The following is a 7,747-nucleotide window of genomic DNA, read 5'->3' as shown; positions in this document are numbered from 1 at the left end:
ACAACAGGCCGGGCACGGTGGCTCATGCCTGTAATCCCAGCACTTTGGGAGGCCGAGGTGGGCAGATCACAAGGTCAGGAGTTCGAGGCCACCCTGGCCAACATGGTGAAACCCCGTCTCTACTAAAAATACAAAAATTAGCCTGGTGTGGTGGCAGGTGCCTATAATCCTAGCTACTCGGGAGGCTGAGGCAGGAGAATCGCTTGAACCCGGGAGGCGGAGGTTGTAGTGAGCCAAAATCGCACCACTGCACTCCAGCCTGGCGACATAGCAAGACTCCATCTCAAATAAATAAATAAATAAACCACAACAGACTCTCATGATAGGTTCACTTCACCCTGTGGTTAATGAGTTAATCCATATAAAGCAGTGGTCTCCAACATTTTTGGCACCAGGGACCGGTTTCGTGGAAGACAATCTGAAAGGGGCTGCGGGTTGTGTGGGGGGTTGTGTGTTGTGCATATCTCTCATATATGCAATTTGCAATAGGGTTCGCGCTCCTATGAGAATCTAATGATGTGGGTGATCTGACAGGAGGCAGAGCTCAGGCGGTAATGCTCACTTGTCCACTGCTCACCTCCTACTGTGCAGCCCGGTTCCTAACAGGCCACGAATGGGTAACTGTCTCCAGTCCAGGAGTTGGGGATCCCGATATAAAGCCTCAGACTGTGTCTGATACAGACTAAGCCCTAGAGAAACTTTGCTGTTGCTATGATTATTATGACATGCTATGATTATTATTGACATTATCATGAAGTCGGGCATGGTGGCTCACACCTGTAATCCCAGCACTTTGGGAGGCTGAGGCAGGAGGATCCTTTGAGCCCAGGAGTTAGAGGCTGGCCTGTGCAACACAGCGAGAACTTGTCTCTAGGAAAATAAAAAACAAAAAATTAGCTGGGTGTGGTGGCATGCACCTGTAGTCCCAGCTACACAGGAGGCTGAGGCAGGAGGATCACTTGAATCTTAGAGGTTGAGGCTGCAGTGAGCTATGATTGTGCCACTGCATTCCACCCTGGGTGACACAGTGAGACTCTGCCTCTTAAATAAATAATAATTTAAATAATTTATTTAAAAATAAAAGCATTAGCAGTAGTAGTAGTAGTAGAAGTATGGATTAATCCAAGGGAGAAAAAAGGAGGAGTGGGACAGAGGTAAAGCAAGCTGCTACTTGTAGAAAAAGGTAGAGAGGCTGACCAGATAGATGAGTGTGTAGATGCTCACACCATTTCAGAGACGCAAGAGACTGGCGGCAGTGGTGGGGGGAGTGGGGACCTGAGGGAGAGAAAAGGACACCGACTTTCCACCCTTTGTCCCCTTCCACGCTGTTTGGGTTGTTCTTTTTTTTTTTCTGTGCACTTGTGTGGATATTCAAAACCAAACACTACTGAAAGAAATTCTGCAAGAGGTTTCCTTCCTTAGTGAAAGCCCCAAATCGTCCCTCTCAGCCCCGCCCCCTCCCACCGCCACATCCCGGCCTGCGGGTGGCCCAGTCTGGTCTCCCACCTCTGCTGGTGTTCTGTGCTCCTGGCCTTGGAGCAGGTTCGAGCTGGAATGCCCTGCAAGAAAGGGGGCTCCTCAGAGTCCCTCAGAGTGGCCCTGGCTCTGGGCGGCCAGGGGTGTGGGGCTTTGGGGAGGGGGGTCCTGGCTGACTGATGAGAACTCCAAATGCTCCCCAGCCCCGGCTGCTAATCACTTCCAGATTGGCCGGGTCAGGGCCAGGGCCGCCGCCGCCTGGCTCCATAAACAGCCCGTCGCTCCAGATGGCGGCTGGCTCCAGCCTGGCGAGCAGGTTCATGGGGGACTGGGGGGTGGCAGCAGGTGGAGGACCCCCACCTCACTAGCCGCCTCGGCTGCCGCACCTCCACACCGCCCTGAGTTGGGGACCCTGGGCCAGAAGGGGTGGCAGAAATTGAACCCATTGCTCCGAGGAGGGAAACTGAGGCCCAGAGGGGGCAAGGTGGGTGGGGTTCAAGGTGGGGAGTAGACAGAGATGTAAGGGGGGGTGCTCCTTGAGAGTTGATGCTGGGTTCACTTCACCTCTGTGAATCCAGCACACGGTGAGGACGCCGTAAAGACCCGAGGAGGGAAGGAAGGAGGGCATCATTGCCAGCTGGGTTTAAATTCTGGCTCCGGCTTTCATTCCCTGAGTGAATAAATTATTTCCACCCCCTGGCCTCAGTTTTCTCATCTGTAGAATGGGGATGGCTGGAGTACAGGATTGCTGGAAGATTCAATGATTCAGCTCCTGCAGACGGTTTGCACTGGCCAGCCACACACGGCGCAGGCGCTGAGCACAGCCTCTCCCTCTTCCTTTTCCGGAAACTCCATCTATTCCTGCTTCTCCTGCTTCTCCTGCTTCTCCGGAGAGCACAGTGGCCTCCTCCAGGAAGCCACCTTGACTTTTACTCAGACCTCTCCCTTTGTGCCAGGCACTGTGTTTTTCCCACAGCCTCTCTCACAGGGTCTCTCCTCGACACAACTGGCACCTGACGCTCTTATCCTTTTGAAAACAAGGAAACAGAGGGTCAGGGAAGTAACTGGTACCCAGTGCTGTTAGGGCCCCCGCCCCTTGCAGATGAGGAGACAAAGGGCCAGGGAGGCAGTGGGATGGATATGTTGAGGTCGCCAGGAAAAGACAGCCCGGTGTGCACCTGGAGCTGTCTCTGAAGGTCACACAGAACCTGGCGCAGCGTCAGGTGACCCGGCTGCCTCTCCTGCCACACCCACCAACCCCAGAGCCCACACCTTGGCACAGAAGGAAGAGATCCAGGCTGGTGCTGGGTCGTAATATCCCAGGGAAAGGGGTAAGGAGCCTTGACCTGCTCCCATACCTGCCTGTCTCCAAACTGGGCTGGATCCTGGCTAGGTGGCCGCTGGGTGGTAGCCTTGTCCCAGGACACCCAGCAGCAGGACAAGGTGGGGGAGCCAGTTGCTCTGTGAGTTCCCCTCAGGATCATCCCTTCCTGCTCAGCTGAGCAGAGACACAGCTCCCAGAGGCCTGAGTCCCCATTTTTCACCATCTTTATCCTCGTTCCTGGCACAGAAAAGCCGCAGTATCACTTTGTTGAATGTGGTATTGAGCGCATGGGCGAGGCACTCCTCCAAGCAACTTACTATAGTAACTTTTTAAATGGTCACATAGCCCTCTGAGAAGGGGACTATTATATTGCCAGTTTACAGATGAGGAAACGGAGGCTCAGAGAGGTTAAGTGACTTACCGGAAGTCACACAGCTGGAGCTAGGATTGGAACTCAGGTTTCCTAGCTCCAGTGTGTACATTCTTGCCCACATGTCCCTGCTCCCAGGGTAGCAGTGAGCCTGAAATACGTGCAGTGCCTGGCAGGTAGTAGGTGCTTTTCCAAGCCCTTCTTTTGCATCACTCAGCCTTGAGGTCAGCGGCCCGTTCTGCCCTGTGCCTGGGAGGAATGTTCGTGGTGGCCCCAGCCTGGGTCCGAGAAGAAAGGCAGCCTTGTGGGCGAAAGGTGAGCGGCTGGGTGGGCGCGGGCGTGTTTATCCAGGGCCGGCGTGTGGCTCGGGGTGGCGCCGCTGTCAGCCGCGCCGGCTGCCCCAGGCCTGTGCTGGCCTCCAGATGTGAGCTGGCTCCAGCCGGCCGGGCCTCCCCACCCCACGCACAGAGGGGCTTTATCAAAAGCGGCTGTGAGGAGGCCCAGGAGGCCGCCTGGCTCCAGCTTGCTGGCTCTGAGCCCCGGGCCTGCAGAAGCCAGGCCAGCCGCACTTGTGCTCTTGTGCCCTGGTCTTCATGTGCTCCACGGCCCAGTTCCTCTGTTCTCCTCGAGTCCCCTGGGGGCCCAGGCGAGGGACAGCCCCTTTGCCAGGAAACTGAAGCTGCAGGAGCAGTCTGGGAGGGGTAACAATGCCAGAACCCTCCTGCAGCGTTTATTTTTCTACGTTCCCGGGGGGTAGAGGTAACCCACATGGAAGAAAAGTGCAAAATTCATCAGAATTCAGGGAGTGCTCAGTGAGACGTCAAAGTGTAGACACTTGTGGGAAGGAGAAATTGCAGATTCAGAGAGCCAGTTCTTAGTGGGGAGGAGAGTAACTGGGGTGGGGGGGTTCGCAGGGGCTATGTTTTCTCTGCAGTATTTTCTTTTTTAGGTGGGGGTGGTAGGTGTTATTCTTTTTCTTTTTCTTTTTTGGAGACAGGATCTCACTTTGTCACCCAGGCTGGAGTGCATTGGCGCCATCTCTGGCTCACTGCAGCCCTTGACCTACTGGGCTCCAGCAGTCCTCCCACCTCAGCCTCCCGAGTGGCTGGGACTACAGGCACGTGCCACCACGCCCAGATAATTTTTTTTTAAATAGAGACAGGGTTTTGCCATGTTGCCCAGGCTGGTCTTGAACTCCTGAGCTCAAGCAACCCTCCTGCCTCAGCCTCCCAAAGTGCTAGGATTACAGGCGGGAGCCACCATGCCTGGCCTCCAGGGATGCTATTCTTTATATTTTATTCAGTGGCCCGAACTATTTTGTAATAATAAATCATAATAACTGGGAAAAAAAAAAAGAGAAAAAACCTGAGACGTCCCCCTGCTCCCGACCCTCAGCCCTACTCCTGTTAAAAATGGCTTCTAATGCTTTCTAGAGATTGTCTGAACACCCACAAGAAAATCCACATACATTCTCTGTCCTCTTTTGTTTTTGGCTTTACAAATAGTATCAAAATATAGTCTGAGCACGGTGGCTCACGCCTATAATCCCAGCACTTTGGGAGGCCAAGGTGGGCGGATCCCCTGAGGTCAGGGATTCGAGATCAGCCTGGCCAACATGGTGAAAACCCATCTCTAGGCCGGGCGCGGTGGCTCACGCCTGTAATCCCAGCACTTTGGGAGGCGAGGCAGGTGGATCACGAGGTCAGGAGATCGAGACCATCCTGGCTAACATGGTGAAACCCTGTCTCTATTAAAAAGTACAACAAAAATTAGCCGGGCGTGGTGGCGGGCGCCTGGAGTCCCAGCTACTGGGGAGGCTGAGGCAGGAGAATGGCATGAACCCGGGAGGTGGAGCTTGTAGTGAGCCGAGATCGTGCCAATGCACTCCAGCCTGGGCGACAGAGCAAGACTCTGTCTCAAAAGAAAGAAAGAAAGAAAGAAAACCCATCTCTACTAAAAATACAAAAATTAGTCGGGCATGGTGGAGAGTACCTGTAATCCTAGCTGCTTGGGAGGCTGAGGCAGGAGAATCGCTTGAACCTGAGAGGTGGAGGCTGCAGTGAGCTGAGATCACACCACTGCATTCCAGACAGAACAAGACTCTGTCTCAAAAAACAAAACAAAACAAAAAAAACGCTGCTCCGCAGCTGGCTTTTTTCACTTAGCAATATACCCCAACCCTCTCTGCAGCTGTGTGGTATTCCACCATGGGAATGCACCACGTCCTGTTTTCCAGGCCTTTGTTGATGAAGATGTAGGTTGCTGCCTGAGGTTCACTACTACACACCACACTGACTACGGGCACCCGGTGTCTGAGTCTTCGAGGACTCAGGCAGGTGCTGTCTAGACTCTGATGGTCAATTCCTAGAGGTAGAGCTGTGCAGGGTAGACACTCTTCCTCTTCTAAGAGCCATTGCTAATTTGCTTTCCCCAAAGTGTGTGTCCCTGTGTTGTCCCACCAGCACTGCGGCTGAAAGGGAAACTGAGGCACAGGGACAGTCGGCTGTTCAGAAGGGTGAGAGAAAACAGCTTCATAAGGAATCTCTACTAAAACAACACGCTTTCTCGGTTTCGTTTCTTGCTGATTGCAAAAGTGAAACACGTCCAATGAACAAACTTTAGAATATACAGAGAATTGCAAAGTTAGAAAAGAAGGCCTCCTCCCTCCTCCCCACATACCTACCTCTAGTGGCTGGACAAAGACGAGGGTTTGGGCCGCAGGGCAAGCTGCCTGGTGTCCTCGCTATCCCCATGCCTGACTTGCTGTGTGGCCTCAGGCAAGTCTCAGCCTCTCTGGGCCCCTGTGTCCTCATCTGTAACTGGGAATCCAAGGGTGCCACACTCGAAAGGCTGTTGTAAGGATCAGGTGAGGTCACGCGGGTACAGGAGTGGCCCAGCACAAAAGGTTTCATAAGAGGAGGCTATGATAGGTCCTCCTCCTGCCCCTCCGCTTGTGCGGCTGAATCCAGGATTTTTCCCTTGACTTGCCCCGCACAGTGAGGCCTGGCATTTTATTCCCGATCCCCATGCTGGCACGTGACACAGTCCCGGGCACATGGGAGGAACATGATAAATGCTAATGGATGGCCTGGGAACGCCCTCTTCTCCACCAAGGTCCTGAAGTCTGAGCAGTGGTTGGTGACAGAAGACCTGGATGCGAAAAGCCAACCACCAGAGTCAAGGCCCAGAGAAAACAGCAGGTGCCTGAGGCAAGGAAGCCGGGATTCCCAGACCCTGGCAGCCTAGCCCCAGCTGTCCCAGAGGGCACTCCACCAGCCCCTGGGTCCACTCCACCCAGGGTCCAGCCCTGTCTGCGCCAATGGCAGCAAAGATGGCGGGGACCCCAAAGGCAACTTCCCAACCACCAGCAGCATTTAGGGAGCACCAACTGTGTACCCCACTCTGGACTGGGCAGCATATTGTACCCCAGTGAATTCCTGGGGACCAGGGGTGGTGACTTCATTGTCTTCCTGTCCCTAGAGCCCAGCACTGGCTACTCATGGATTCAAACATTTATGGAGCACCTACTGTGTACCAGTGACTATGTTGAGTGCATCTACCTGCCAAGAGAGGAAATTTCTGGACCATGGATTTAGGGAGGGGAGGAAGACAGTGCACTTTCTTTTTTTTTTTTTTTTAATCTTTTTGTTGTTGTTGTTGTTGTTGAGATGGAGTCTCACTTTGTCGCCCAGGCTGGAGTGCAGGGGCACAATCTCGGCTCACTGCAACCTCTGCCTCCTGGGTTCAAGTGATTCTCCTGCCTCAGCCTCCCAAGTAGCTGGCATTACAGGCGCCTGCCAACATGCCTGGCTAATTTTTGTGTTTTTAGTAGAGACAGGGTTTCTCCATGTTGGCCAGGCCAGTCTCGAACTCCTGACCTCAGGTGATCCACCCGCCTTGGCCCCCCAAAGTGCTGGGATTACAGACGTGAGCCGCCGTGCCCGGCCGAGAGTGCACTTTTCTATCAAAGCTTTTTTTTTTTTTTAAACAGAAAGCATTCTTTTCGTAAGTAAATAAACATAAAGATTTCCTAAGTTAAGCCGGGAGCGGTGGCTCATCCCTGTAATTCTAGCACTTTGGGAGGCCAAGATGGGAGGATCGCTTGAGCCTGGGAGTTTGAGACCAGCCTGGGCAACATAGAGAGACACCATCTCTACAGAAAAATCAAACCATTGGCTGGGCATGGTGGCGCATGTCTGAAGTCCCAGTTACTCGGGAGGCTCAGGTGGGAGAGTTGCTTGAGCCCGGGAGGCTGAGGCTGTAGTGAGCTGTGATTGCACCATTCCAGCTTATGCCACAGAGCGAGACCCTGTCTTTAAAAAAATTAAAATTCCCAAGTTAGAAAAAAAGACAACCCTACCACCTACCAGTGATAGGAGGAAGTTCGGGGGCCTTGAGAGCCCCAGAGGAAGCACCTGACAGCCTGTGGGGCCAGGATAGGCTTCCAGGAGGAAGTGAGTTCCAGGCAACGACCCCAGGAAGCATGAGAGGGAACTTGGGTGGAGGGAAAGGGCCCTTTGGGAGGCCGCTGCCCAGGCCTGGGTGAGGCAGACCGGGTGGTTGGGTGCTGATGGTCT

General features: G+C 53.7%; 1 long non-coding RNA gene across 1 annotated transcript; it reads right to left on the bottom strand.

Annotated features, from left to right (window-relative positions):
• Positions 1–326: 326 nt before the first annotated feature.
• Positions 327–6,129, bottom strand: LOC115837936. Its single transcript, XR_004032957.1, has 4 exons — positions 5,854–6,129; positions 2,041–2,503; positions 1,507–1,559; positions 327–870 (listed from the first exon to the last, which is right to left on the bottom strand). It is a non-coding gene; the product is annotated as an uncharacterized LOC115837936 (long non-coding RNA).
• Positions 6,130–7,747: the final 1,618 nt, after the last annotated feature.

This window comes from Nomascus leucogenys, chromosome 13 (assembly GCF_006542625.1).
Source record: "Nomascus leucogenys isolate Asia chromosome 13, Asia_NLE_v1, whole genome shotgun sequence".
NCBI lineage: Eukaryota > Metazoa > Chordata > Mammalia > Primates > Hylobatidae > Nomascus > Nomascus leucogenys.
Note: the sequence above shows the minus strand (reverse complement) of the source record. Positions and strands in the feature narration are given on the sequence as shown.